Source organism: Somniosus microcephalus, chromosome 3, assembly GCF_052327205.1.
Source record: "Somniosus microcephalus isolate GS21.2 chromosome 3, FLI_Smic_1.0, whole genome shotgun sequence".
Classification (NCBI taxonomy): domain Eukaryota; kingdom Metazoa; phylum Chordata; class Chondrichthyes; order Squaliformes; family Somniosidae; genus Somniosus; species Somniosus microcephalus.
Window position 1 is genome coordinate 76,256,898 of NC_140989.1, and position 16,073 is coordinate 76,272,970.

Genomic DNA, 16,073 nt, shown 5'->3' on the forward strand with positions numbered 1-16,073 from the left:
AAGCCATCTATACCCCAAGAATATCTCTTGAGCCCATCCTTAGAAGCGGACCGCTACTATGCAGGTGCTGATGTTTTTTTTAACTTTCCAACACCAGCCATTTCAAGGACTCTCTGAGTACGATTGCCAATTTTTGCTGTGTTCCTGTACCCACCAGGAATCAAACATTTGCTTTTATAGCACACAGAGAAGAAGAGCCTTTCATTGCAGCACACTGGACTGAATTCAAAACCAGATCGCAGAAGAGAAAGGACAGTGTACTAATGCGCTGCACCACCATGTCCATAGGATGAGATCGTGATATTTAAAATAAAAAATTGAGACAATTTGTGACGCCTCATAAAAAACCCCTCTGATTTGGCCAAGTAATGTTTGCAGGGTTGGTTAAAATTATATCCCAGTCATTTTGCCAGGATGTTGATGCCCCTTTAAGAGATCTCTGGGAAGTAATTGGATTTGGATCTGGCTTGGGGAAAATTGCTGTAAATATCAGCATATTTCCTGTCAGTCAAAGGAAGTGCTTTTTGGGTGGGGTTCTTAAATTTTTAAGCATGACTTTGGCTTGACTTAAATCAGACTTTTTATTTGCATGAAATGACAGTTGAGCAAGTTCAGATACTGTTGAGCCAAACTGTACTGTTAAAGTGGATGACACTTCAGTTTAAATGTTGAAGAAAAGCCATGCCTGCTTCTATATCTGGACTGCAGGATCAGTATTTAGATTTGCTGTCAAAGTATAATTATGTTTGGGCCATATGAAGAAATAAGGCAGCTAGTGCGGCTTCACTTAGTAGCAGATTTTCCCTGTTGCACTATTTAGCACATTATTATTATTAATGTGCTTATTATGCACAATCCTAATCTACAGGGAATCATAGGGGCTGTCTTATCTGTATTTTAAGAAGTGTACAATGCTTTTGGAGACTGAATAGCTTTATTGTGTGGTTAGGCATGATTTACCAAGTGAAGTGAATGGAAATCAAACCCATGTCTGGTTTATGTAACTGGCTAGACGTTACCAATTAAAGACATAGTTAAAGTAGTTATAATGCAGGGTTTCCTAAATCCTAGGCTGGGAAAATTCTCTTGCCCAGCAGGTTGTGACAAATAAATGTAGTACCCAGACTGTTGACCCTTATCCTGTAGCTTACACTGGATCATATGGTGAACCTACTAACAGTAACCTTTGTGAAACAAATGTCTAGATGCCAATCATGGTCTACACTGTAATGCTATGTGTATAAAATACATATATTTATGACTCCTATGCAGTAACATTCTTGATTGCTGTTCATATTCAACTTGTGTGAATGTGGCTGTTTTAAGCATTACTTGCAGGTTACTTTTAACTATTTCATATGACTGGTTTAAGTAACTTCATTATTTTGGGGGAGAAATTGGGTGAGTAGCGCCACTTGTTAGCGCCTAAAGAGGCAGGCAGTGGCTGTAGCGCCACTGGCTGCGCCTCCTGCGATATTGAGTTGGGGCGATAATGGTGGCGTTAGCCTTTTGCGCTGCGCCGCCACCAATGACGTCATCAGTGTGCGCAGCGCCCCGTTCACGATATTTGGTTGCGAACGCCGCAGTTGCGCCGTTCGCTACCCGTGCCCGGTTCACGGGGCCTTACTGTGCCGGCAGCGGCACAAGTTAAGGTGGAGGTGCGGGGCGGCCGCCTTTTTCGGCGGCTGCCTGCCAGCACCTCTGTCCCCGGCCTCCTGACGCGCCCCCCCCCCCCCCCCGCGGCATTGCCGGCTGTTTCCCGAGAGCCCGGCACTTCTCCTCGGTGCCAGGCTCTTTTGCCGGCATTCGCGATCAGGGATCGCGCTGTTGCAGGCCCCTCCCCCTTAACAATGGGAGGAAGGCCTGCAGTACCGCAGCGTGCCGTGCCGCAGCGTGTGGCGCTGCGGCACGTTGCACTGCGATATTCAGTTTCAGCGCCCTAAGAAGGACGCGGAGCGCCTCGAGCCTCGCCCCGTCTCCCTCTAGGGGCAATGAAACTGAATATCGGACGATCGCTGAAGACTCGAACGCTGCGCTAAATCCTGCGCTCAGGTGAACTTGGCGCCAGTTTGGCGCCTCAACCCAATTTCTAGGCCTTTGTGTTTTACTTATTGGAAGTATATATCCCATCGTTCAAAATCTATAATGACTTGCCTGTGTATAAACCTTTGGAGCAGAGGGTGGATATGCATCACCTGTTTTGATTCAAAGGAAATTTAAAACCAAGAGACTTGGGTCCAGAGTGAAAAATATTTGGAAGCCGGGTGACTATTTGAACATCCACAGAAAGAACTACTGGTCCAATGTTAGTACAAATGGAGCAGTGGAACTCATGTTTCTCTTATGCTTAAACGATCACTTTCCGTTTCCAAATCTGCTGCAGTCTATTTACTGAGGTCAGACTAGTTCCACAAGCCATCTGCTTTTTTTAAAGCATTCTAGGATAGATATGGGGTCTTGGTTAAGTACCATGTTGTGTAGGTGCCGTGTAACAACAACAACAACAACTTACATTTATAAAGCACATTTAACATAGTAAAACATCCCAAGGTGCTTAACGAGCGATATCAATAAAAAAAAAATGTTGACACCGATCCACAGAAGGAGATATCAGGACAGTTGACCAAAATCTTGATCAAAGAGGTAGGTTTTAATGAGCATCTTAAAAGAGGAGAGAGAGGTGGAGAAGTTTAGGGAGAGCATTCCAGAACTTAGTTTTTTGAACTTTCTAGGATAGATATGGGGCCTTCAAGTACTATGTTGTGTAGGTACTGTGCAATTACAGTACACTTTCACTACTGGGTTTCAGCAGTTGTCAGCGCAACACTGGCCCTAAAAGTTGGGGTATCAAAGAGTGATTTTTGTTTAAGCTTTTTCCCCTTATTCCTAAAGGCAGTGACCATTAATTGGGTATAACCTGGTGTCAGCCATTGGCTCAGTGGGTAGAACCTTCACCTCTGAGTCAGAAGGTTGTGGGTCCAAGTCCCACTTCAGAGACTTGAGCACAAAAATCTAGGCTGACACTCCAGTGCAGTACTGAGGGAGTGCTGCACTGTTGGAGGTGCTGTCTTTCGGATGAGATGTTAAACCATCAGCTCTCTTGGCTGGATGTAAAAGATCCCATGGCACTATTTTGAAGAAGAGCAGGGGAGTTATCCCCAATGTCCTGATCAATATTTGTCCTGACCAATATTTATCCCTCAATCAAAATCACTAAAACAGATTATCTGGTCATTATCACATTGCTGTTTGTGGGAGCTTGCTGTGTGCAAATTGGCTGCCGCGTTTCCTACATTGCAACAGTGACTACACTCCAAAAAGTACTTAATTGGCTGTAAAGTGCTTTGGGATGCCCGGTGGTCATGAAAAGCACTATATAAATGCAAGTCTTTCTTTTTCTTTCCTTTTCCAGTACCTTGGTCAAGTGTTAATTCTTTGTGTGTGACCCTATTTAGAGAATGTCAGCAGATAATTAAACTCTGGAGGGCATCTTAATCAAGCCCAATCTCATCACCAAAATCATCAACTGTCTTAAGAATGTATAAAAATGACAGACCAGCTGGTCTTTTCCTGCCTATCAAGGCTGCCCCACATCACGATGGCTGCACCATCATGGTTAAACCCATCTTCCCCAGCCCACCACCTCATGCCCACCCTCGCAGCAATGTAATCTCCTGGGAGAGCCGAAGAAACCCAGGAGGAAAAATACTCTGCCTGAGGGGGGATCAGAGAGGAATTTTACAATCGAAACCAGCCCAGGAGACCACATGGACTTAAGTATTATCTATAAAGACACTTCCCCTCTATGTGAGGCAATCTCTGCCTCAGTCAGGAATCGATCCTGCTCCCTCTAGAAGGTATGCAGAGAGTCAGCACCCACCGCACCAGCTGGCCGTGTATTCCAGAGGCTCATAATTCTCCGGGAAAAGAAGAACCACCGAATATCCAGTCTCTTCTGGTGTAGTTTAAACTCATGTCCCTGGTCCTCTCCAATCTGTTAAACTGAAATAATCTATATCAATAGGGATGCTATCCAACCCTTTATTTTATGGATCTCTATCAGGTCACCTCTAGAAGTCTACGCTGCTCTAAAGTAAATAGACCTAGGTCCTTGAGCCTATCTGAGTAGCTGCGGTTCCTTAAGCTAGGAATCATCCTTGTAGCTCACCTCTGGACTATTTTTCAGGCCACTATATCACCCACCATGTGGGGGGACCAGAACTGGGCACAGTACTCTAGATGTGATCTGACCAGTGACCTGTACAGTGTCAAAATGGTGAACTTTGACTTTTACTGAATGGTTCTATTAATACAAACCAAAACCCTGTTAGCTTTAGCTACAGTTTCTCTACATTGGTCATGAACCTTCAGTAATCTGTGCACAATAACACCTGGATCTTTTTCTCTCTCGACCTCTTTCAGTATTGTTCTCTGTAAGTGATATGTGTATTCTGTTCTATCACACCAACCTTAAAGGTCACTGAAGATGAATCAGAAAAGCTGAATTGTCTACTATAGTGATGCTGAAGCTAATTGTAGTGCTTCCACTACTGCCCCAGCTCAGATCAGCTACATCGGTTTTGACCAGAGTTGGAAATTGTGTTTCTCCTAGGTATTTATGGTTCAGTACCAGTACGTTTATCCAGAGTTATTGGAGGAATGAGTGATAAAGCTGCTTTTACATTGTGAGATCCGTGCAAGTACGTCCACTTCCCAAAGTACAGGTCTTGTGCAACCAGCTACATGTCCTGTGTAGAACAATCAGGACTCCTTAAGACTTGCTGTATGGAAAGCCCATTCTTGGTGGGCCACTAGTTTTGGCATGCTGCTTGAGACCCTCACTTTGGAAATTGGCCATAATTGTGCAGTGTCAGGGCTGCTAAAAATGGCCATTCTTCATAACTAAGGCGTAGTGGTGAATATTGGCAAAGCTATTCAACCATGGTCATCATCACAGTGGAACCAATCATCCTCACCTAAGTCCACACACTCAAAGGGGGAGAAATTGGGCACCTTAGCACCTCCGGGGGGGCGCTAACGGGGCACTACCGGCTTTGCGACCGGGCGTGGCAAGTACCGATGCCTGTGAAATTGAAGCGGAGGTTTGCGGTGGCAGTAACCACTAGCGCCACGCTCTCCTGTGGCCAGAAATCGTGACGTTATCCAGGTGCGCTACGCCCTGGTTCTAAAATTCACTCTCTTCCCCCTGCCTGAGCACCTGCCGTTAGCAACGGCAGGTAGAGGAGGCGGAATGCAGTCGGATGAGCGCTGGAGGAGCGCTATATAAAGGTGTCCACTTCCGGGTTTTTTTTGTTGGCAAAGAATGTTGCCTTGTCCGTTTGACAAAAGCAAATGGACGTTTTGAGCGTTCTCCGCTTGAAGGACTATTCTGACTGAGAAGAATTTATCACATTCATTTGGGTTACATTTGATAGTACAACATTTCCATCATTTAATGGGGGCTGTACTGGCACTGGACCTTGCCCTCCAGTGTCACTGTCGGAGGCAGAGAGAAAGATTGCAAAATGTGGCCAGAGGGAGGAGGGCCAACAGGAGGCCTTACATTCCCAGGTTATTCCGGCAGCATTTCTCCTACATCAATCTCACCTGAGGAGCGGTGTCTTAGAAGGCTCCGGTTCACCAAGGATGTGGTCAGAGCTCTGCCACCTCCTGCAGCCAGCCACACCTCGAGCCTCACATCAGGAGCACCACGGCTCTCAGTGGCAGTCAAGGTCACCGTTGCCCTCAATTTCTACACCAATGGATCCTTCCAGTGTGCAACAGGAGACATATCTAACATATCGCAGTTCGCCATTGCTGCATCCACGAGGTCACAGATGCTCTCTACAGAAGGAGAAGGGACTACATTTCCTTCCCCATGACCGGAGAGAAGCAGCACGAGCGTGCATGTGGCTTTGCCAGGATAGCGGGCTTCCCCATGGTGCAGGGCACCATTGACTGCACCTACATTGCTTTGCGGGCACCTCATAACAATCCTGAGGTATTCCGTAACCGCAAAGGCTACCACTCACTTAATGTGCAGTTGGTGTGCGACCACACAAAGTGCATCCTCACCGTCGAAGCCTGCTATCCTGGCAGCAGCCACGATGCCTTCATTCTGCGCCAGATCGGTGTGCCAGCACTCTTCCAGCCACCACATCAAGCTAGCAGATGGCTGCTGGGAGACGAGAGCTATCTGCTCGCCACCTGGCTCACGACTCCCCTCTACAACCCCAGCACTCGTGCCCAACACTCATGCAATGAGAGCCATGCTGCCACTAGGAACATCATTGAGCAGACCATCGGGGTACTCAAGTAATGGTTCCACTGCCGTGACCATTCAGGAGGAGCCCTCCCGTACTCGGCTGAGCGGGTGTCCCTTTTCGTCGTCGTCTGCTGCATGCTGCACAACTTGGCCATTATGAGGGCGCAGCCATTGCCACCAGGCATAGCTGCACCACCTCAGGAGGGGGAGGAGGAGGAACAGGAGCACAAACAGCAGCGACGGAGGATCCTGCCACCTCTTCGGCCTTGTGGAAGATTGTTCCTGACCGCCTCATCAAACTGCGGTTCCAATGAATTCAAGGCCACTTCCCAGTTGCTCATCCAGTCCCCATCATTGCATCAATTTCTCATTCCATACCACACCCCAAAGCTGAAATGAGACACAGCACCATTTTTGCAACATTCCAATAAGAAATTTATACAAATTCAGCAACCACATATATACAGCAACAATATTAACTAATTACCCTTGTAACTAATTGCCCTCTTTACAGTGCCTTGTCCTAATCTAGTGCTCCTACATAGCGAATCCCCAGTGGCTGCAGCAGGGCTGGTGGAAGGTTGCTGAGTGTCAGTCCCAGAAACTAAAGATGGTCTTGCTGGATGCCCTCGACCAGCTCTGGGCCTGGAAGGCCCGGCTGTAGACTGTGCCACCTCAGGATGGGCGGTGGCAGTCTGGGCTGGCTGGATGACTGGCGGCAGCAAGGGCAGTGGCGGAGTGACAGTGGTGGGACCAGGATTGCTGTCATCCTGAGAGGACCGCAGGTTCCTGCTCCATTGCCACACTGCCACTCCTCCAGGGCAGCACCTCAGCATCCCTACCAATCTGCTGGAGCACAGATTGCTGGCCTGCTGCGACACCGTGAGATTCCCGGTGGACTGTGGTGGACCCAGTGACGATGGCAGCAGTCAGAGCTTGCGTGGCATCAAGCTGAGGCTGGAGGAGAGCATCAACCGTTGACTACATTACAGCACTAAGGTGTTGCGTCGCGTCCACCTGTGCTGCAGTGGAAGTTGCCACATCGCCCATGACACGCAGCATCGGGTCTGGGTCCCCACGGTTTCTCAAGGAGTCCACCATCCTTTGCAGACTGCCAAGGATGGGCTCCATGGTGTGCGAAGAGCTTTGTGCAATGTTGGAGGCGGAGTCCTCCATGCTCCTTGCCATTGCCGACAGGCTCTTGGGCACCCTTGTCATTGCACCTATCATCTCGGTGTGTATGCCCATCACCCTTCTTGTGAACGCCTCCCCATCGAGGTCCTCATCTGAGTCTTGTGCAGCAGAACTCATGCGCAAACTCGCCCTCCGGGGAGTTGGCTCCCGAGCTACCCTTTCCTCCTGGCCTTGCTGCAGCCCGCTCGTCCCCGGTGCATCACCCAGTGCAGACCCCTCTACTAAAGTTGCCTCTAAAGATCACGTAGTGCCAGTATCTGAGGTGGTGCCTGCGGATGAGAGATGCAGTGACGCGGTGCTTTGCTCCTCCTCTTCTCCTTCCTCACTCTCATTGGGAGGCTCGGGAACAGGCTGGTCCTCTGGTTGCTGATTCTCTGAAAGCACAAAGGCACAAGGCTCGAGTTAAGGTGAGTGCAGGGGGGCAGGAAGGGAGCAAGGAATGCAGACAATATCAGGAGCTGGAAAGTGGGAAAGGCTTGTGGTGTGAGGGGGAAGTAGGATGAGAGAAGGAGAGGGGATGAACATACCGTTGTTGCCCCCAAGGGGGTCGATGTTGCCAACAGCCACGCCGCCCACCACCTGCTGCCAAATGAGTCGCAGCACTCTCTCCTCCAGGTCTGAAAGTTGCTGGAGCTGCGCATCACCCCCGCCTGTTCTCTGCTGCTCCCTTCTGTTGTGAGCCATCTTGGCCTGTAAGAGAAACAAATGTGTGTGAGTCAGAGTCCAGCTATGTGTTTGGGAGATATGCCTGCCGTAGTTGAATAGCTGTGATTGTAGGCAAGATGTGGATGTGAGTTTGAATAAGAGCAGATGCTTGGTGGGTGAGTGGTGGTTTGTGCAGTGTGTACAGACTGAGGTTCAGATGCTGGTATGTAGGACCTGTTGAAGCATGTGACCACCGAGTGAGGTCATTGAATTTCTTCAGGCACTGTCAGGCTGCATATGACCACGTTAATGGCCACGACCTCTTGGGCCACTTCGCTCCACATTGCCCTGAATACCTGGGGTAATGGCCTCCTTCCAGTGTCTGGGAACAGCACTGCCCTCCTTTGCTCCACTCCCGCGACCAATGCCTCGTCTGTGAAACAATGAGCTCTTTCCCTTGGAGTGAGATCAGCCCTCACGATCAGGGGATTGAGTTCCTTGCAGGTCGCCTTCACAGCCAGCAATGCTGATAATGAGGACCAGCACAATGATGCAACCTTCCCTTTTAAGAACTGGAAGGGGCCTGTGTGAAGGATCATTCCCGATTACATAGCACCTGAAATTCATTATCGTTCTGCTGGTAGTGCCCCTGTCGCACCCTGCTTAGGTCATTAGTGCTTGATTTAGCACTACAGCTCTTTCCAGGAGAGCTAACGGCCAATTTAGGGAAACCTCGGACTCATTAGCGCCTGGCGCAAATTTTTCACGATTTCAAAATTTAGCGCCAAAAACGGGGCGATACCGAATTTCTCCCCCATCGTGTGTGACCAACCATATAGAATTGTTTGAAGAAACAACAGAGAAGGTAGATAAAGGAGATGTAGCGGATTTTTATATGGATTCTCGAGACATTTGATAAGCTGCTGCACAAGAGACTGATGGCAAAAATAATTACATATGGGAGTAAGGGGAATGTGGCCACATGAACAGAGATAGTGTTGGTGGTTAGAAAGAAAAAGGTAGAGGTAAAAGGAAGCTTCTTGGACTAGAAGGCTTTGGTGAGTGATGTTCCACAGAGATCTATGTTGGGGTTGCTTTTACTTATTTACACAGATTATTTATGTATATAGAAACCTGGACAATAATTGAGGAACAATAATCAAAATGTGCTGATGACACCAAATTTCAGGGGATATGGCATTGAGACAAAGGCTGTGAAAGATTGCACAAAGACATAGGCTAGCAGGATGGGCAGGTAGTTGGCAATTACAGTTCAATGTAGAGAAATTTGAAGTACTGTAATATATTTTGGAATTAAGAATAGGGGGATTATGTACAGCATCAGTCGTATGATTTTACATAGAATTTACAGCATAGAAACAGGCCATTTGGCCTAACTTGTCTATGCCGACATTTATACTCCACATGCGCCTCCTCCCATCCCTCTTCATCTAACCCTATCAGCATATCTTTCTATTCTTTTCTCCTTCATGTGTACTTATCTAGCTTTCCCTTAAATGCATCTATGCTATTCGCCTCAACTACTCCTGTGTGGTAGCGAGTTTTCATTGGAGTTTGAGGGAGTGGCCTGATTGAGGTCTTCAAGCCTACGAAAGGTTACAATAGACTAAATGGTGATAAACTGTTCCCATTGGTCAGCGAGATGGGTGAACAACTTGACACAAATTTGCAATTATTACAAAAAGAATTAAGGAGGAGGATAAACAAAATTCTTTGCACTGAAAGTGGTTATCATGTGGAATTCTTTGCCACAAATTCGTTAAAATAGAGTACTTTCAAAAGTGAGTTAGATAGTTGCTTGAAAAAAGGAACATTAAAGAGTAGAGGCAGTAAGCAGGAGAATGGCATTAAGCTAGTGGCTCATAGAGAAAAACACCAGCACAGATTTGATGGGCTGAATGGCCAGTTTCTTTGCTATAGCATTCTAGAAGTTTCTAAAGAAGAAAAGATATTTTATTTATATAGCGTGTTTCCTATCCACAGGATGTTCCCAAATGCTTCATAGCAAATTAATTCCTTTTGATCTGCAGGCATGGTACAATGTAGGAATCTTCAGACAACAACACTGGCTGATTTTTTTTCTCTCTTTTCTACCGGGTCTATTGACATTGAGGCCAATTATTGCACTTTGTTGACATCAGTTAACTCAGTATTGATCAGGGATTGAACCTGGGGACCTGGTTCATACTATGCCAGGCACTGCATTTGTCCACTGTGCCCTCAGCGGAATTGTGAGTGACTTTTGCAATTGCAGGAGTGTCATCTCTTGGTCTTACGGCCTGTTTAAATTAGATATCTACTTTTTGGTGTCCCAATTTTTAAAGCTGCTCCATAAATTGTGTTTTATCAATTAAAAAACCCCAGAAATTAATATCGTTGACTACAATTATTAAGGTCTGCAAAGTTTTACTGTCTGCTTTTACAGCCTGTGTTCTGTATTTCCAACAGCAGCTGTAGAAGTCCTGAGTAGACACGATTCAAACCAGACAGCACTCCTGGATTTCTTTTTCTGCCTGCCTCTCTGGGTACAGTTCCAAGGTTTGCCAAATTGTTTTGATGTTCTTACAGATTCCATGGGATTTTTTTGTGTTTCATCAGCTAGAGATTTTGTCTGGCTTCCAGTCGTTGGCTACACTGTAATTGACCTTGCCAACATGCTTTCAACCCAAATAATAGGAAGCTGTTTTCTATCCCTCCCTGTAACCACCATTTTACATGTTGTAAAATATGACAAATGTCATGTGAAGAATGGTTTCATGCATCAGCATAGTCCAATAATTGTCATGTGCAAGTCTGCTTTATGAGGGAAAACATCTGTATAGACAAAATGTGATCTGCTTGTGGAAAATATTTAATTAGTGGGGAATGTGCACTGAAATATTCATGTGCATTAAGAACCAAATCTGTGAAGTGCTCTGAACTTTTACACCCTTCACTGACGCTTCATGGCATGGGCCTGACTAGAAAACATTGCATGTGACAGACTTCATTTATTCCCTCTCTTAACTGGCTGCCTTGCAAGGAAAATAACAGCAACACATTACTGCCACTCTGGGCGCTCCCAAGCTCCTGCCTCCAAGTTACTGGCATGGGACCACCTTTCTTCCCTCTCCCCCACGCCTGTGCCCACCCCACCAAAAGCTAGACCACCATTCTCCTTCTCCCTGGCCTTGTACTGCTTCCTGTCAACTTTGGGGTCCCTGCTGACTAGCCCTCGTTACTATCCTGGACTCGTCACATCTGCTATCCCCAGGTTGAGTCCTGCCTCTGGTCCCTACTCTCCCCTTCTTTGTTCGGTAGTGTTGTGTATGTACCTTTAAGAGAATAACTGGTCTCAGACTGCAATACCGGCAGTGACCACCCCTGTATAAAAGGCGCTAGAGAGCCTCTGTTGGTTAGTTTCGTTTATGCCTTTCACCAGTAAAGACTTGTTTGTTTCTCTCCTGCTAGTCCGTGTCTCAATCGTTCACGGACTTAACACTGGCGACGAGTTAGAAAGAACTTACCTGCAACTCAGCAGCAGCTCCGATGACGTTGAAGGTCGGAAGAAAAAAAAAAGAGTCCATTGAAACTCGAGGAACGGGCGTCGACCGTCAATCATCAGGTTCAAGGCTTTGCAGGAGCGACGTTCCAGAGCCAGACTGGGTTCCTCGGTCCGTGGTTTCTCAGCTAATTGGGCTGGTGGCAGGTAGTGCTCTGATCCTTCCTGGGCTGCAACGGGACCGGGCAGCGAGTCGGGAAGCAAGGAGAGAGAGAGAGAGAGAGAGAGGGTGGAGCATACAGGGCGCGGCCGGTGTTTCGAAGCTGGGCAGCGTTCGGACCTCAGAAGAGGGAGGGAAGTGTTCCAGAGGGTCCGCTCCACGACGGGAAAATAATAAAAGAAAAAGAATACACGCAAGAAACCGTGGAAAGCAGCGCTAACAACAGCGGGGAAGAAGGAAAAGCGCGGGAGGCGCCATTTTGTTAAATCAGAGAAGAAGGCAAAGCGCGGGAGGCGCCATTTTAGATTTGCAAGATGCCGAAGACTGGCTGTATCACTGCTTTTGATAATACATTAGAGGACTGGACCACGTATGTGGAAAGAGTTGAGGTATATTTCGAAGCAAATGAAATAGCGGAGGGGAAAAAGGCATCGATATTGCTAAACGTAATGGGCGCTAGAACGTACGGCCTATTGCGGGATCTGATTACTTCAGCCAAACCAAAGGTGAAGAGTTTTAACAAAATTGTTGCTGTTCTACAGAAGCACTTAAAACCCTGCACCGCTGTTGATAGCAGAAAGATTTAAATTCCACAGGAGAACTCAGCACAAAGATGAGAGCAATGCTGAGTATCTTACGGAACTACGCAAGCTATCAAAGCACTGCCAGTTCGGAGCAGGACTGGCAGATACCCTACGGGACAAATTTGTCTGTGGACGCCTGAGTGAAGGAACACAGAAGAAGTTACTCGCAGAAAAAGAGCTGACACTAGATAAGGCTTTCAGCGTGGCAGTATCGTATGAAGCAGCAGCCAGGGGAGCTGCAGAAATTCAACAAAAACCACAGGAATACGGCACCCACGAAATGACATGGATTTGCAAAATGTTATCGCTGCGGCAGAACTAACCATGACCAGAAGGACTGCTGGTCCAAAGACAAAATATGCAGACAATGCGGGAAGATTGGACACATTGCACGAGTTTGCAGGTCTGGGAAGAAGACCAGCGACAACAAAAAGGCTACTAAGGAACCGTACAAGAAAGTACAAAAGATGACGGACAGTAGTTCCGAAGACCAGATGAGCGATAGTGAATCCGAGAACAGGAGATTAAGCTGTCTCAAACTTCACAATGTAATCGCAAAAGAGGATCACCGAACCATTTGGGTCACCCTCACGATAGCAGGGTCCCAAGTTAAAATGGAATTGGATACAGGATCAGCGCTAACCGTCATGAATCGACGAGACTACGAGCGGCTATTTTCACACATACCCTTGAGAGACATCCATTGTCTTGACGACGTATACGGGGCAAAAAGTATACCCCAGAGGAAAAATAAGGGTGCCTGTCGAATACAATGGCAAGAAAATACGGAAATTGTACCTCTACATACTGCCAAATGGTGGACCACCGTTATTGGGACGGGAATGGATCAGGAAGATAAACTTGGATTGGCATTCCATTCATGCAATGACGGTGGACGGTAAAAAAGATGACGCGTCACTCCTGGATGATTGTCAACAATCTTAGCTAATGCCAAAGAGGTATTTCAACAAGAACTGGGCACGCTTAAAGGCGTAACCGCCTCGTTAAAAATAGAAGAGAATGCAGTTCCCAAGTTTTTCAAAGCGAGACCGGTACCATATGCAATTCGCCCAGCCGTCGAGGTAGAGCTGGAGAATCTGGAGAAGGTGGGTGTGTTGTCTAAGGTCGACTGGAGCGAGTGGGCGACACCCATCGTTCCTGTCATGAAGAAAACGTTAAGCAATAAGTCCGGAGAGCCAAGGAAGATTCGCATCTGTGGGGATTTCAAGGTGACGGTGAACCCTGTCCTTCGCACAGTACAATATCCTCTTCCAAGGATAGAAGACATCTTCGCCTCACTGTCTGGAGGGAAGCGTTTTACAAAAATTGACCTAGCACAAGCCTATTTGCAGATGGAGGTTGAAGAATCCTCTAGGAAGTATCTCGCGATAAACACTCACAAAGGTCTTTACCAGTATCATCGATTGGTATTCGGAGTAGCATCGGCTCTGGCGATATGGCAAAGAGCGATGGAACAAGTCCTGCAAGGGATTCCGGGGACTCAGTGTTACTTGGACGACATCCTTGTAACAGGTGAAGATGACAGTGAACACCTTAACAACCTAGAACAGGTGCTCACTAGACTACGGGAACATGGGCTGCGAGCCAACCGCCCCAAGTGCGAATTTTTAAAGAAACAGATATCGTATTGTGGCCATGTGATTGATGAAGAGGGGTTACATAAGTCCCCTGACAAAATTGAAGCGGTTGTTAAGGCCCCAGCACCTGAAAATGTGTCGCAACTGAGGTCATTCCTCGGGTTGGTGAATTACTATCATAAGTTTTTGCCGAATTTGTCGACAATTCTGCATCCACTGAACGCCCTGCTACGAACGGGGGTAGCATGGAAATGGAGCGATGATTGTAAACGTGCTTTTTAGAAGAGTAAGGACTTAATCACTTTGAAGGAAGTATTGGCTCACTACAACCCAGCACTGCCAATCAGGCTGGCGTGTGATGCGTCTCCCTACGGCATTGGGGCGGTACTGTCACATAAATTCCTTGATGGTTTGGAGAGGCCGATAGCTTTTGCGTCACGCTCGTTAACTTCTGCCGAGCGTAACTACGCCCAGATTGACAGAGAGGCCCTCAGCCTAGTGTGGGGGGTGAAGAAGTTCAATCACTATCTGCATGATCAAAAATTTACTCTACTAACCGATCATCAACCTCTTGTCTCCATTTTCAACCCTCAGAAGGGCGTACCGATAATGACAGCACAACGGCTGCAGAGATGGTCCCTTTTCCTAGGGGCACACCAATATGACATCGAGTACAGGGGAACTAAACAGCATGGAAATGCTGATGGATTGTCACGTCTACTGTTGCCGACGGTGGAAGAAGACGACCTTGCAGTGGATCCAATGGAGTTACTCCACTCGACCATAGTCGAATGTCTCCCTGTGACGAATGCAAACATAGAAAAGGAAACACGGAATGACCCGACACTATCACGGGTCTATGATTTAACAGTGACGGGATGGCCAGCACATGGCGAACCACTGCTGCCAGCATTTTCGCTGAGAAGAGAACAGCTGTCAGTGTGCAGAGGAACCTTGATGTGTGGATCCAGAGTAGTAATTCCACCTAAGTTGACGGATAGAGTGCTCAATGAGCTTCATGAGGGTCATCTGGGTGGGGTAAAAATGAAGAGCTTAGCCAGAGCGTTTGTGTGGTGGCCGGGAATCGATAGAGAAATCGAAGAGATGACCAAGAGCTGTGCAGGATGCCAGAAGGTCCAAAACGCCCCACCACAAGCTCCTCTGCATCCATGGGAGTGGCCCTCAGCACGGTGGCATAGTGGTTAGCACTGTTGCCTCACAGCGCCAGGGACCCGGGTTCGAATCCGGCCTCGGGCGACTGTCTGTGTGGAGTTTGCACATTCTCCCCGTGTTTGCGTGGGTTTCCTCCGGATGCTCCGGTTTCCTCCCACAGTCCAAAGATGTGCAGGTTAGGTTGATTGGCTATGATAAATTGACCCTTAGTGTTAGGGGGGTTAAATACGTGGGGTTACGGGGATAGAGTGTGATATGTGTTGGTGTAGGGGTTACGGGGATCGGGCAGGCTTGATGGGCCGAAATGGCCTCTATCTGCACTGTGGGGATTCTGTGATTCTGTGATCTCCATGGCAAAGGGTGCACATTGATTTTGCTGGTCCCTTCATGGACTCGATGTTTTTAATTGCGGTAGATGCATATTCAAAGTGGCCAGAGGTAATAAAAATGTCCTCAACCACCACGGAAAAAACTATCGCAGTTTTACGAACCATATTCGCCAGGAATGGGCTGCCTGAACAGATTTGCTCTGACAATGGACCACAGTTTGTGTCTGAAGAGTTCCGGAGGTTCTTAAAGAACAATGGTGTTAAGCATTACACATCTGCCCCATATCATCCAGCCACTAATGGATTGGCCGAGAGGTTTGTCCAAACATTCAAGAAGGCTATCAAGGCAATGTGTAATGAAGATATACCCCTACAACACAAGGTGGACAACTTCTTGTTTGCCTACCGGAATGCGACACATGCGGTTACCAACCAAACTCCAGCCATGATGTTCTTCAATCGAAGACTACGATGCCGCTTGGATTTGGTTAAGCCAAACGTCCGAAGAGATGTGGAGAACAGGCAGTTTCAGAATATGAATGAAAGGCCGACCAGGAGTTTTA

General features: G+C 47.4%; 1 protein-coding gene across 3 annotated transcripts in view; it reads left to right on the plus strand.

Annotated features, from left to right (window-relative positions):
- LOC147121149 (tyrosine-protein phosphatase non-receptor type 14-like) overlaps positions 1-16,073 on the plus strand; it is a 311,830-nt gene that overhangs the window by 49,583 nt on the left and 246,174 nt on the right. For 2 of the 3 annotated variants that reach the window (XM_085981181.1, XM_085981178.1), the window contains exon 2: positions 10,574-10,663. The exons of the other annotated variant lie outside the window; for it this stretch is intronic. The gene's annotated coding sequence lies outside the window, so the exon portion shown is untranslated. The remainder of the gene's footprint in view (positions 1-10,573; positions 10,664-16,073) is intronic. 3 annotated transcript variants of the gene reach the window in all.